The sequence below is a fragment of the Dipodomys ordii genome, unplaced genomic scaffold (assembly GCF_000151885.1).
Source record: "Dipodomys ordii isolate 6190 unplaced genomic scaffold, Dord_2.0 Scaffold36, whole genome shotgun sequence".
NCBI classification, from domain to species: Eukaryota; Metazoa; Chordata; class Mammalia; order Rodentia; family Heteromyidae; genus Dipodomys; species Dipodomys ordii.
Window position 1 is genome coordinate 328726 of NW_012267252.1, and position 14857 is coordinate 343582.

General features: G+C 44.7%; 1 protein-coding gene across 6 annotated transcripts in view; it reads right to left on the reverse strand.

Moving 5' to 3' along the window:
* Sorbs1 (sorbin and SH3 domain containing 1) overlaps nt 1-652 on the reverse strand; it is a 236646-nt gene extending 235994 nt beyond the window's left edge. For all 6 annotated transcript variants that reach the window (XM_013017802.1, XM_013017801.1, XM_013017804.1 and 3 more), the window contains exon 1: nt 574-652. The gene's annotated coding sequence lies outside the window, so the exon portion shown is untranslated. The remainder of the gene's footprint in view (nt 1-573) is intronic.
* Between the last annotated feature and the right edge of the window lie 14205 nt (nt 653-14857).

Here is a 14857-nt window from a genome sequence, read left to right on the forward strand (position 1 = left end):
CGGGGCGATGCCGTGCAAGGAGCACACCTGGGAGGCTCCATCCGGCCGCGCGCCCCGCTTTCTCCTCGGGCGGCGGCAGAGGAGTCCCCCCGCTATCTTCACTTCCCGGCACCAAACCCACCCGAGCTCGGGTCTCCTCCGCCCGCCCAGACTGCAGGCAGCCCGGAGCGCGCAGACAAGCTCGGCGGGCCGAGGCCCGGGCCGCACTGCGCCCCGCCCCGCCCCACCTCCGTCCCCCTAAAATAAATAAAAGGACACAGGGAACCCCCCCCCGCCCCTCCACATCCTGAGGAACTTTCCTTGCAGGACTTGGGGCTCCACCGAGCAGACAAGGAGGGACGCTTCGGTCCCGGGGAGCCCCGGTTGTCGCCGTGACCACGAGGAGATGCTCCTGGGGAAGGAGGGGTCCCCCAAGTCCTTCCAACAGCTGGCCCTTTAAAAGCACCACCTCGGAGCGTGGAACAAAGGCGCCGCCGCGGGGGGGGCGGCTGGGTGCTCCCCGAGAGCGTCGCCGCGGAGCGGACGACCGCGGCCCCCCGCGGGCGGACAGGCGGGAGGGCGGCTCGGGCTTACCTCACGAGTTCCCGGCGGGCCAGCAGGCGGGCTCCGCGCGTCCTGCCCCGCTCGCACTACACGCTGCCGTCGGCCCCGCTCTGTTTTTCTGGGACTAGGCGCTGACTTCACCGACACTCCGCGGCCGGCCAATGGGCTGCGGCGACCGGCCCCTCATTAGCATACCTCTGGAACCGTCCACTCTGGCAGCGCCCAAGGGGCGTGGCCTGTCCGGCCGTGACAGGAAGGGACGTGTGCGCCAATGGGAGGCGAGGAAGCGCCCGCCACCCCGCCCGCCGCATTGTGAGCCCGGCGCGGGCCCGCGGATCTCCGCTGATAACGCGCGCGCTCGCACCCCGTAACCCTTTCTGTCCTGGGCTTCCACGCCAAAGACCTGGCCGGCCTCGGGCCCTTCTGGTCCTCCTGAAGGGTCGCCACAAAGGGAGCTTGAAAGAAACCTTAGACACAAAGTGACAGCCAATGTGTCTTGACTGCATATGGGTTATTTAACCCTTGCACTCCAATTTGCACCATCTGCAGAATGGTCCCATAGTTGGGATTTTGTAGGATGTAGTGAAAATTAATTAACGTGTGTAAGGCTAGTTTAGATGACTGCCTGGCCATCGTGCTGTGTAAACGTGCTACTATAGTTATTAGGCTCTATACCAGGGTGTTTAATATTTCCGATTTATTTGATCATTTAAAAAAAATACCCTGGGCTGGGAAAGTGCTTCAGTGGTAGAGTGCTTGCCTGGCATGCATGAGGCCCTGGGTTCAATTCCTTAGTACCACATAAGCAGAAAAATCCAGAAGTGGTGCTGTGGCTCAATTGGTAGAGTACTACTAGCCTTGAGCTGAAGAGCTGAGGGACAGCGCCCAGGCCCAGAGTTCAGGCCCCGTGACTGGCAAAAAGAAAAAGAAAAAAAAATACCCTAACTTTCAACTGGAAAAACTGAGGTGTGTTTGAATGGCTTGCCGTGAAATACAACCAGGGCTTGCACTCAGGTCCTGAGGGTTTGGGGGGGGGGGGAGGTTTGGTTTGTTTGAGTTTTTTGTTGTTGGTTTTTTTTTTTTTCCCTCTGTGCAACCCCATGTATTCAGGGTTCAGCAAATGTGGATAATGCTCTTGCCCTTAGGAAGCTTCTGTTTCAGTGGGAAAGAGGGACAGATAAGCAATTATGAGCGCCTGCAATACGAAAAGTAGAGCAAGTGAAGTGCAAATGAAAGGAAAGGCACTGTTTTATCGTTCCCCTGACCTTCTCCAGTCCCCTTCAGAATTACCAAACAAGAAACAGGGAGGGGAGCCAGATCACAGAACCAGCAAATAACTGATCTGGAACTTGCTTCCTTCACACTCAGCTTCCCACATCCTCAGAATATCCTCAAGGTAACCCGTAGCCCTTCAGACTGAGCACAATTGATCCTCTTCCTTTGCCCTTGTTGAGACTCTTCACGGAGAGCCATGTTCCTGGTTAACAGTCTGCATGACACAGAGTAAGAATGGGGCATGATGACTGCACGGGCTGATGCGAAACCCATTATACAAGTTCTTAGATGTCAGGAAACAATGACAAGTCTTTGCTGGGCACCCACTGTCACCTATCTATATTTTAAAAAAAAAATATTGAGCATGGTGGTTCATTCCTGTAGTCCTGGCTACTTGGGAGGCTGAGATTAGGAGGATCATAGACCAAGGTAGCCAGCCTGTGCAAATAGTTTACTGACCCATCTCAACCAATTAAAAGGTGGACACAGTGGTGCACTTGTCACTCTACCTACACTGAGAATAGCCTTAAACAAAAAGTTAACCCCTATTCAAAAAATAACAAAAGCAAAGAGGACTTGGGATGTGGCTCAAGTGATAGAGTGCCTGCCTAAACAACCACAAGACTTTGAGTTCAAACCTTATTATTCCAAATAAATAAATAAAATATCTGGGAGCTCGGCTGGGAAGGTGGCTCAGTGGTAGAGTGCTTGCCTTGCATGCCTGAGGCCCTGGGTTCGATTCCCCAGCACCACATAAGCAATAAGAAAAAAGCCGGAAGTGGCGCTATGGCTCAAGTGGTAGAGCGCTAGCCTTGAGCTGAAGAGCTGAGGGACAGTGCCCAGGCCCAGAGTTCAGGCCCCATGACCGGACCCAAAAATATATATATATATCTGGGAACTTACTCTATAACCAAGGAGATATAAAGACAGTAGAGAAACTACTAAACATTCAGCCTATACCTCTTCCCACCACCCTACTTTATCCTACAGCTCTTCAAAGAACATGCCCCAAGATCTGCTTGCAATTTACACCACATTTGGGGTAAAACAATTCTTCTCTGCAGTAACAAAACAGTGAATATGTATCACATGTATCTACTCTAAGTACTGTGCTGTCTGTGCTGAGCTTCACATAACCACCACATAACAAGAGCATTAACACTATCATATGCTTGCCACAAAGCAGGAGAATAATCAATAGAGATACTAAATGAATTCTTGCCCAGCAAATACTAGGCAATATCATTTAGAACCATTTTTAAAACTCAAAACAATCTGAATGCTCTATTTGTTGGCTTAAAAAAATAACAGTACAGGGGGCTGGGAAGGTGGCTCAGTGGTAGAGCACTTGCCTTGCATGCATGAGGCCCTGGGTTCGATTCCTCAGCACCACATAAACAAAAAGAAAAAAGCCGGAAGTGGCACTGTGGCTCAAGTGGTAGAGCGCTAGCCTTGAGCTGAAGAGCTGAGGGAAAGTGTTCAGGCCCAGAGTTCAGGCCCCACGACCAGACCCAAAAAATAAATAAATAAAATAACAGTATAAACATTTGACAGGATATCATGCAACCATAATAATAGAAATAAATTAAAGCCAGGCACCAGTGGCTCATGTCTGTAATCCTAGCTACTAGGAGGCTGAGATCTGAGGACCATAGTTCAAAGCCAGCCCAGGCAGGAAAAGCCATGAGACCTCAAATAAACCACCAGAAAACCAGAAGTGGCACTGTGGCTCAAGTGGTAGAGCGCTAGCCTTGAGCTGAAGAGCTGAGGGACAGCACCCAGGCCCAGAGTTCAGGCCCCACGACCGGACCCAAAAAAAAAAAAAAAAAAAAAGAAAGGAAAGAAAGAGAGAGAGAGAAAGAAAGAAAGAAAAAAGAGAAATTCAATTAAAGTGAGTTTAATAAAAATGAAGAGGGAGGGTTGGGAAGGTGGCTCAGTGGTAGAGTGCTTGCCTTGCAAACATGAGGCCCTGCGTTCGATTCCTCAGCACCACATAAGCAGAAAAGGCCAGAAATGGCACTGTGGCTCAAGTGGTAGAGCGCTAGCCTTGAGCTAAATTGCTGAGGGAAAGTGTTCAGGCCCAGAGTTCAGGCCCCACGACCAACAAAAAAAAATAAAGAGGGGGAAGTGGAAGTGTAGCTCAAGTAGTAGAGTGCCAGCCTTGAGTGAAAAAGCCAAAAGCCAAGCAACAGTGTAAACAATGTGAGGACCTCAGTTCAAGCCCCAATACTGGTATACACACACACACCACACACACACACACATACACACACACAGAGGAATAATTGGTACCCCCTTTTTTTTGAGATAAGGTCTCCCTGTCACCCAGGCTCCTCCTGCCTCAGCCTTCCATGGAGCCATAACTGTAGGCCTTTGCCACTGTACCTGGCTACTGACACTAATACTCATAAATGCTTACAGTTGAATGAAAAACAATGGTTTAATACTAACTTTTCTAATCCCATTAGAATTTTTCTTATTAAATTATGAATAATCATTTTTTACCCATCTATATTTTTCTAAATTTTTCTTTAAAATAAAAATAAGGCATTTTTGTGGTTGTTGTTTGCTCATGGGGCTTGAACTCGGGGCCTGGCTGGGTGTTGTCCCTGAAACTCTTTTGTTCAAGGCTACTGCTCTACCACGTTGAGCCACAGAGCCTCCATTTTCAGTTTTCTGGTGATTATTTGCAATAAGAATCTCACCGAAAGGAGTGTGTGGAGAATCTCACCGACTTTCTTGTCCTGACAAGCTTTGAACCATTATCCTCAGATCTCAGCCTCCTGAGTAGCTATTATGCGAAGTAATTTTAAAAGGCAAAGCAGATTCCATCTGGAGAAATTCAACCTACAATCAAGGCCATTACTATAAGTGGAATATTACCTCATGGAATTGAAGTCTTTAAGATATCCCTTTGCTGGCTCCAGTCTCTTCTGAAAGGATAGAAGGGAAAGGAAGGGGAGGGGAGGGTGGGTAGGGAGCAGGGGGAAGAGTAAGAAAAGCCCTGCTGTTTTTCAAGACTCATCTCAAACATCTTCTCCAAGAATCATCAAAATCATGGTCTAATAATTTCAATGATGAAAGCAACCCAAGGCCAGTCGTCATTGTTTCATCTGGGTAGCAGGCTTGGTGCTAGGGACACCATGGTGAGAGCAAGACCTGGCTCCCAGCTTCCCACATATGATCATGAGTGTGAAGAAGCAGAGCCCCAGGACCGGGGGAAGGAGAGGAGGAAAATGGGGAGGTGGGGAGCACAGGAGCAAGCAGCCTGTGCTAAGAAAGGGCCCACACGTGGTTAACCACTCTGCTTGTCCCATCTTGGAATTCATTTTCCAACAAAGGACCCTGAATTTTCTCTTTGTATAAATGATGTGGCCCATTGGAAGAAAGGCCTCTGGGCGTGCACTGACAGAGCTGGAGAGAAGCCTGCGGCTGCCCATTCTCCTTCACAAGGTCGCTTTTATTCCTGCTTCCCCAAGAAAATGGGAGGAGGATTCCTGTTTTCCAGCCCTCTTGTACTTTATTTCTTCCTTTACCATGGAACCTACCATATTTGGCCTGAAATAATGTTTATTCCTGTGTAGTTTTGTTTTGCATTCCCTTGCTGCTCCAGATTGTAAATTCCATAAGGTCATGTCTTGTGTCTGCTTATCACAAACAGTGCTCAGTACTGTGCTTCACACACTGCTAGAAATGTGCTTAAGTTTACAGTAATTTAATCTTATTAGTAATTCTTCATTTCTCTTCATGTGTATCAGATTATTCCCAGCAGTCTTCCCACTGTTGGAGAGAAATAAAAATACAGAGCAGGAAAGTTGTACACACAAATCCGGATGGTAAATGTTTAGTAGAGAGCATCCTAGGGGAGCCCCCACGAGTGTGAGGAATTAGAGAGGAGGGAATGGGAGTTTGCAGAGGAAAGCTGAGTTGTCAGCCTTTCCTTCATCCCCACAGAGGTCAGGATGGGTCAGCGAGACCTGGTAAAATCCTGGTTCCTTCATATGTAACATAATTGTAAAGCCCATCCATCCATACTACCTCACACATAAGCCGTTAGTGAATGTATATCACTATTGCTATTAGGAGAGAAATGCTTTCTCCCCACCCCCTACCTTCCTTCCTTCCTTTTGTCTTTTGTGGAACTGGCATTTGAACTCAAGAACTCATGCTTTTGCTTGGCTTTTCTTTTCTCAAGGATGGCACTCTACCACTTGAGCCACAGCTCCATTTGTGGTTTTTGCTGGTTAAGATAAGAGTCTCATGGATTTGTCTACCCAGGCTAGCTTTGAACCATGATTCTTGGATCTCAGCCTCCTGAGTAGCTAGGGTTGCAGGTTGAGCCACCAGCATCCAGTAGATGATTCTATCACAAACAGTTGGCTTTAGTAACTTGTTTCTCCTGTTACCAAAGATGTTTTTCAGAGCTACTACGTTGGACAGTAACAGGAGAAAAGAAGATTCAACAAGAGAAAGTTACAAATCAAAGAGTTTCAATACCACATCACTAAAAACTCTCGTGATGATTTGAGCCTAAGTGCTTTGGTGGCATATTAAAGAAAGAGAAGCAAGCTATAGAAAGAGAAAAGAAAACATCCTTTTATTTCTTAAAGCAAATCCATACTATAGCACTTAAGGAAACAGAACTGATTTGAAGGGCTGGGAATGTGGCTCTGTGGTAAAGCATTTACCCAGCACAAGTGAAGTCCTGAGTTCTATCTGCAGCATCAAAAAAAAAAGAATGAAAGAGGGAAGGAAGGAAAGAAGGAAGGAAGGAAGGAAGGAAGGAAGGAAGGAAGGAAGGAAAGAAGGAAGAAAGAGAGGGAGGGAGGGAGGGAGGGAAAGAGGGAGGGAGAGAGGGAAGGAGATGGAATGCCAGATCCAAGACTTGTACATCCTTTGGAAGCCAGGAGAGTAGAGGCTGTTTTAGGGAAGTTAGGTGAGAGAGGAGGAGGCTGGCCAGGAGATATTATGGGATCGGTTAAAGGATGAGAACAGTGGAGATCCCTATGCACAGGATGAGTGAGTGGTAAACCCCAAACTGGTTATCAGGACCCTGTTTACCAGTCTAGAAACTCTTGTTTCTACAAAAATGTATTGGAAATGCAGTCATAATATTCACTTTATATCCAATGAAACAAAGAAAATTAGGGAAAAGGTGGGTTGAGAGAGAGGAAAGGGGTGATACTGATCAAGATGCTTTATATTCATAAACTGCTTCATTGAATGGCAACTCCCTTGTATACTACTTAAAGATAATAAAATACATGATTAAAAAAATAAAAATACTTGCTCCAACCTTGTCTGGTGTTGCTGTTGAGATGAAAACATGTGTACACAATGGAACCTCAAGTATTGTGCCAACCAAATATGTGCACTTTGAGCTTGGAGATTATTTTATGCTATAGATAGTCAAACTAAACAGCTAAAATGTTGAGTGAAGGATCTGGAGGAGAAATTAGAAGTACAGAATGAACTTCTATCAACTTACATGTCCATGGAAAGGTTTGTCCTCAATTGAGGGTTTAGGAAGCAACAAGAGAAGACAGCTATTGAGAGATTTTGTTGTTGTTGAGAGATTTTTTTTTCTGACTAGGATGGAGAATTCCTTGGTTACAAAGAGCTTACTACCTAATTTAGTTAATGAAATGTTGCCTGAAAAAACCATTTGGTATATACAGTTGACCCTTGCTACAAGATGTATCATGAATTATGCTCAAGAGGAGGAAGGCAGGAAATACGGTCCAGAAGGGAGAATGGAAGTGAAGAAGAAATCACAGGGAGAAAGAGAGACAGAGACAGACAGACATAGACGCAGACAGACAGACAGAGACAGAGACAGACACAGAGAGACACAGAGAGAGACATAGAGAAAGAGAGAATGTAAAGAACAAGGAGATGGTTTTATGTGGACTGAGACATACAGCAACTGCAGAAATAGGCATCTAGCTCTACTAACCTAATAGACCCTTAACAAGGTTTAAAAATCAACAACAATAGTGTTAAGAGAATAACTGACATTCTGGGAGCTGTTGGAAGCTTGTCAGAGGTGATTGGAGGTGTTTCCTGAGGGGAATCACTTCAGAGAACTAAACTGAGTCTCAAAGATGTCCTGAGACCTGTTAGGAGAAGGTAATTCTGAGTGCACAGCAGAAGACGGCTGGAGGTGCTCATCAGGTGCCAGCCCCTTTCTATTATCTCAGCAGGTCTGTCCTGTCCCCAAATTTGCTTGATGTCTCCACTCAGCAAAGCCTAAACCTTTAGTTTCTTCAACTCCCTGCTTTGGACAGCTATTAGTGACCCCATCTAGTCACTTGGCCATATTTCTGAGGGATCTCATGCCTGCTTATTGTCTGAATCAAACAATTCATCCAGGCACACATAGGCTTTCTGTGAGTGGAGGTGTGGCCAAGTTACCTGTTTCTGGGGGTATTTGAAGCCCCCTTTAAGTTAACAAAATAATACTTGTATTAGATTACATTATAGGTCTATCTGTTTGTCTGGCTCTGGGAATAATCTGAAAAGGGGATGTCTAAAAGTCAAGAGAGTGAGAGAATCTGGACTTTGTTATGAAAGCAAATCAGACAAACCTGCTGCCAGTGGCTCACATCTGTAATCCTAGCTACTCAGAAAAGGCTGAGATCTGAGGATCACAGTTTAAGCCATCCCAGACAGGAAAGTCTATGAGACTCTTATATCTAATTAATCACCAAAAAGCTAGAAGTAGAGCTGTGGCTCAAGTGGCAGAGCAGCAGCCTTTAGCGAAAATGCTTAAGGACAGAGTCCAGACCCTGAGTTCAAGCCCCTGTACCAACATACATGTGTGCGTGCGCGCACACACACACACACACACACACACAATGAAAGAGAGAAAGAGAGAGTGCAAACAGGACCAAACACTTCCTTCATTGAAGTCAACTACAGCAGAACCAGAAAGCAGTAAGTTCCCACAGGTTGGGAACCCAGGCTGTCACCTCCAGTGAATGCTTCAACTGTAGGAAAGAAAGGGGACCTGTGGGGTTAGAAGTGGCCCCTTAGGTTGGACTCAGTGTGATCCCTGGACAAGGCTCAATAAAGCCACGTGTTTCTAACACCAGTGTTCAAACCACAGGCTTCTGTGGATGCTGGGTGGGTGGATGAGGCCCACTCACTGGTTCAAGAGAACTCTATATCTGAGCTAACGCTTCTGAAACTCAAAGTTCATGGAGGGCTGGGAGCTGAACCCACAGTGGTAGTCCTGGAATTGTGGGAAGAGAACCATCAAACCATTCAGTTAGCTAGTGCTACCATCTTACTCTCTTTCAGATCCTCTACTCCGAGCTGGAAAACTAAAGTTCCAGGCCAGTCTGGGGGAAAATATTCATGAGACCCTGTCTCAACAGAAAAGGCTGAGTACAGTAGGGCTTCCTGTCATCTATGCTTCAATGGAAGCATAAATAGGGGATCATGGTCTAGGCTAACTCAGACAAAAAGAAAGACCCTGTCTCAACAATAACTGGAACAAAAAGATCTGAATGGTTAGCTCAGGCAGTTTAGTGCCTGACTAGCAAATGTGAAGCACTGAGTTTATATCCAAGAATAGCCAAAAAGAATAACTTTTTGCCATTTTAAAATTGGATTGTGTTTTAAGAGTTTTATTTAGAACTGTGGGTACAGAGGATGAGGGGAGGAAAAGGGTGTTTATTAGAGAAAGCTTCTTACAGGAGATAATATCTGAGCTAAACTTAGAATGACTAGAAATAGAACTATCATTCCTTTATTCAACAACTACTTACTAATTTCCACTCTTCCTAGCACTGAGGCTGGCCCAAATTGACCAGTCAATTTGAGGAGAGAGTCAAATATTTTAGATTATCCATAACTTCTCCAGAACCCTAAATCAGCCCTGCCCTGAATCTTCTTGCTTAGTTTAGGCCTTGGGTCTCAGCTTGTGTCCTCAGTTTTCAGGCCACCCTTGGGTTTAACCTGATGATCCCATGGAGGAAGCTTTTTGGTTGTTTGTTCCCAGTGGAGGTGATAGCCAGGCCTAATGCACTCCCTCCTTGCCTGTCCTGTAGGACACACTACCTGGATGAGGCATGGTGTGTCCTGATCCTCTCCCCGTTTCTGTAAGCCAAATTGCTCAATCCATTCATGCCTTCCTGGGACCAAGTAGCTTTCCAAATACACAGGGCTTGAGTGGAGGTTTGCCCTGACCCCAGACAATACCTCTGTGTGTGTGTGTGTGTGTGTGTGTGTTTGTGTGTGGGGTGTGTGTGTGTGTGTTTGTGTGTGCTGGTCCTGGGGCTTGAACTTAGGGCCTGGGCTTTGTCCCTAAGCTTTTGTGCTCAAGGTTAGCACTCTAGCACCGGAGCCACATATCTACATCTGGCTTTTTTGCTGGTTAATTGGAAATGAGAGTTTCATGGACTTTCCTGCTTGGGCTGGCTTCAAACCGTGATCTTCAGATCTCAGCCTCCCAAGTAGTTAGACTTATAGGCATGAGCTACTGGCATCCAGCCCATACAACACCTTGACAGTGGAAAAGATCTCTTCAGAATAAACTCTTATAACACATTACAACTTTTTAAAGAAGGTTACAGAACAGCATGTATTGCGTAGTCATTTTAATAATTCTGTATGGAGAGAAATTTGGCAAATATAAACCAAAGTTAAGAAAGATGACTTTTTTCTTTTTTCTTACTAATACTTTCTAAATTTTTCACAATGATAAGATCTTGCTAGTTTATTTATGGGGGGAAAATTTAGTGCTGTCAAAAAATGTTATTAAAAATCATCCAATATTTTGTGTTATAGCAATATAAGTTAATAATACAATATTTCTGTGATTTGCTCTTGGGGCAGTTCATAATCATGCTCCTTATTAATGATGCTCCTTATTAATCATGTTGAAGGGAATGGCTTAAAACAGGTTAGTGTTCTCTTTATTTACCAAACAGAAAATCATTATTTTGTGCACATATTGGCTGTCCAGGTCTTTCAGTCTTAGCCATCAAATCTTGGTGTTTACCAGCCTCTAGAACCCTGAAAGCCATGAGAGAGAGAGAGTTCTGTTGGCCTGGTCCATAGAAGCTTAGACCAGAATTGCCACAGGAGTGTCAAAACAATAGAATGTGATGTGGTGAGCATCCCTGGGGGAAACGATGCTAGATTGAAATGCATTTTTGCATCATTGATTTTTCCCTGCTGATTGAGCCCTGTTTATCTCATTTGGCAGATCAGCTCAAAGTGCATGAACTACTTGTGCTTCATTAATTTCCTATAGATTGATTTTGCTAGGATTGCGAATTGGCCATCTTGAATTGCAGCTTGGAGAAGCTGACTGTGGCTAAGCCTCACAGTCCCAAGCACAGGGAGACCAGTTACCCCTGCAGCCACCGTGGAGACACTGGAGAGCTGATCCAAGGACCCAGCATGAAAAGCTTAACATCTCCTCTGAAACCAGGCAAGATAAAATATCTTATAAATGGAAGTAAAGGTTATTTCTGCTTGCTTTTCTTTCTCTTTCCTGTAGTCTTCTTGGCATCTATCTCTCTTTTCTTAATCTCTCTCTCTCTCTCTGCTTGTCTCTCTCACTGTCTCTCCTCTACCTCTATTTTAGTCTTTCTGCCTCTCTCTCTCTCTCTCTCTCTCTCACACACACACACACACACACACACACACACTCCACACACTCAAAAACCTTAGCTCTCTCTCCTGAAGTTGTGTGTGTATGTGTGTGTGTGTGTGTGTGTGTTGTTAGTTAACATTCTACCACTTTTAGCCACAGCCCCACTGCTGGTTCTCTGATGGTTAATTGGAGATAAAGTCTCACAGACTTTCTTACCAGGGCTCACTTTGAATCATGATCCGAAGATCTCAGCCTTCTGAGTAGCTAAGATTACAACAGCGCCCAGCTTCAAAAGCAGTTTTAAAAAAAAAAAACAAGGCTGGGAGCCAGTGCCTCATGCCTATAATCCTAACTATTCAGCCCTATGGCCAACACAAAGAAAGAAAGAAAGAAAGAAAGAAAGAAAGAAAGAAAGAAAGAAAGAAAGAAAGAAAGAAAGAAAGGAAAAGGAAAAGGAAAGGAAAGAAGTTTGAAGATTAGTGTGAAAACAGTATAAAACGGCGAATGCCGGCCTAGCATAGAGGCTCAAGTCTATATAATTCTAGCTACTCTGGTGGAAGAGATTGGGAGGATCAAAGTTTGAGGCCAGCCCAGACAAAAATATAGCAAAACTCTATCTCAATCAATACTCCAAATCTGATTATATACACCTGTCAGCCCAGCTATATGGGGAATATAGAGGATTGAAGTCCAGGCCTGCCCAGGCAAAAGATGGAAAACCGGAAAACAGCTAAAATGAAAAGGGCTGGGGGTGTGGTTCCAGTGGTAGAGCACCTGCCTAGCAAGGTTAAGGCCCTAGTTAAAACAAAGAGTGAATGCGGGATTACTTATAAAATAATAATCATAGAGAAAAACAGAATGTAAAACTGACTGTACAGCCAGTTGCTGGTGGCTGAGATCTGAGGATCCCAGTTGAGATCCAGCCAGTGCAGTGAAGTCCCCGGAAACTCCTATCTCCAATTATTCACTCCAAAACCCAAAGTGGAGCTGTGGCTCTAAGAGGTAGAGTGCTAGCCTTGAGCAAAAGAGCTCAGGGATAGTCCCCAGTCCCTGAGTTTAAGCCCCACAACCAACAAAAACAAAAAACAAACAGAAAAAAACCACCCATACAGTATAATCACATTGCTTCACCAAAAGAAAAGAAAGATTAAAAAGAAAAAGTAAGCCACACACAGTGGCAGCTTTGAGTAGTGGGATATAGATGATGCTTGTTGTCTTGAAAACTTTCTGTATTTTCAAAATGTTGAAATGTTTAAATAATATATTTATCCACAATTTTTTTAACAAAACTCTCTCAAGTAAGAAGATGGTAGATGCATGAATACTAGAAGGAGCCCATTCATTTCAATCAACAAAGTGCAGTTAAAATATCAGAAATCTAACTCAAGCTAGCCTAGAAGAAAAAGGGGTAATATGTTGGGTTGGTCATTAAAATGTCAAGGACAAACCTGGCTTTAGGTGTAATTTAGTTCAAAACCCCAGAGCTGTCATCAGATCTTTTTTATCTCTACATTTCTTTGGGTATTGGTGATACCCTCTCTATTGCAGACCAGAGCACCTTTATCCACCTAAGGGGGAGTGGACTTGGGTGGAGCTAGATTCACACCTTTCTCATTCTGAGAACCTGAACATGAAAAGTTGTTGCCCAATAGCTATACTGAAACAAATACTAGGAGGAGATTGTGGTTGGACTAGTTAGGGCCACAGACCATGTGAGTTCACAGACCATGGTGAGTCATCCCAGGATTAAATGTGACAAGGGAATGGCTGACCTGGGTCACATGTCATGGTAGAGAAGAGATGAAACACAAAAGGATTCAAGCAAAAAAAAAATCCTAAAAAAGAGCAGTCTCCCTTGCAGTTTTGCATAATCTAAGTAGGACAAGCATAGAAAAGGAGAGGGAAGCATTTGAGAGAGAGTGTTATGAGTCCTAATCCAAGGCCAGTTCTGGGAAAAATATGACAGTATGTGAGAAATAACTAAAGCAACAAGGTTGGGAACAGGCTAAAGTGGTAGAGTGCTTGTTCAGCAACTACAAGGTCCTAAATTCAACCCTCAGTACAGCTAAAAAGAGAAAGGAAGGTTCAAACCCCAGTATGGCTGGAAAAAGAACTGAAGGAAAGTGGGGGAGGGAGAGGGAGAGGAAGAGGGAGAGAGGGAAGGAAGGAAGGGAAAAAAAAGGGAAATAAAGAAATCAACAACTAGGAATTTTGTGACAAATTTTCAAGTGTGACATAATGCAGGACATGATAGATTATCCAACAATCATTTAGACAATAAATCCTAGATCAGAGGAATTCAGGGCTAGAATGACCTGAGAAAAGTTCATGGGACAGAAGAAATATGAGCAGAATCCATAAAATGATAAGGTTTGGAGAACAGAGAGAAAGAGGAATGTCAGTCCCGAATAAGGGAATGACCTGAGCATAGCCATGGAGATTGTCAAATACCACATGTGAGAGTACTGAACACAAAGTTAGGAATGCAAGTATATTTACTCCCAGGCTAGAGCTGTTCACTCCTGCTTTTGAATTTTGTGTGGTAACCACTGGAGAGTTTCTAAAAGAGGGTGCACATGGTGGTGTGTAAGAACAACTTCTCTGAGGGCAGCAGCCAGAGAGAGAGAGAGAAACTCAGAAAGATCAGAAGCAGAGCACCCAGTTGACAGTTTACTGCAATAATCCAAGTATGAAGTAATGAGGGCTGGAACTAGGGAGGTGACCCTGGGGAATGGAAAGGAAGAGATATCTCATTCATCAGTTCATTCATTCAGTCCACAAGAATTTATTAATCACCAAGCAGGGAATAGAACTGTGCTAGATCTGAACACTATGGTGTATAGGCAGGTGTGGCAACACTCATTCTTTGCTAGTATGCAAGGTCTTTGGCAGAAGTGACCAAAGATTACTCTCTAGGTGATCAGGATCACAGTGTTGCCATGGAGAGGAATAGAAAGTCAGGAGAAAGACCTAATTTAGGCATCTAAAAAAAAAATTCTGAATTGAGTTTGATCATAGAAAGGGACAGGCAGATCAGATGACTTGAGCTGAGTTGGAGAGGGAGGGAAAGGCAGAAGGTGGTAAGTGAGTACCTCTGTCAGGAAGCAATTTCAAATCCATTGTGACCTGGGAAGACCTGAAACAGACTGCCTGAACCTCATTCCACACTGGAAAGAAAGGGAGCACTCTCTGCCAGGCAGCTCTGCATCACATGCAAAATGCACCTGGGCAAACCTGTGCCTCTGTCTTGTCTTGTAACTTCTGATCGAAGGGCTCCATCAGTATCACACAAGCTGGGATTTTTTTTTTGGCCAGTCTTGGGGCTTGAACTCCTGGCCTGGGCACTGTCCCACTTAAGCCACAGCACCACTTCTGGTCTTTTCTCTTCATGTGGTATTGAGCAATCGAACCTAGGGCTTCCTGCATGCTGGG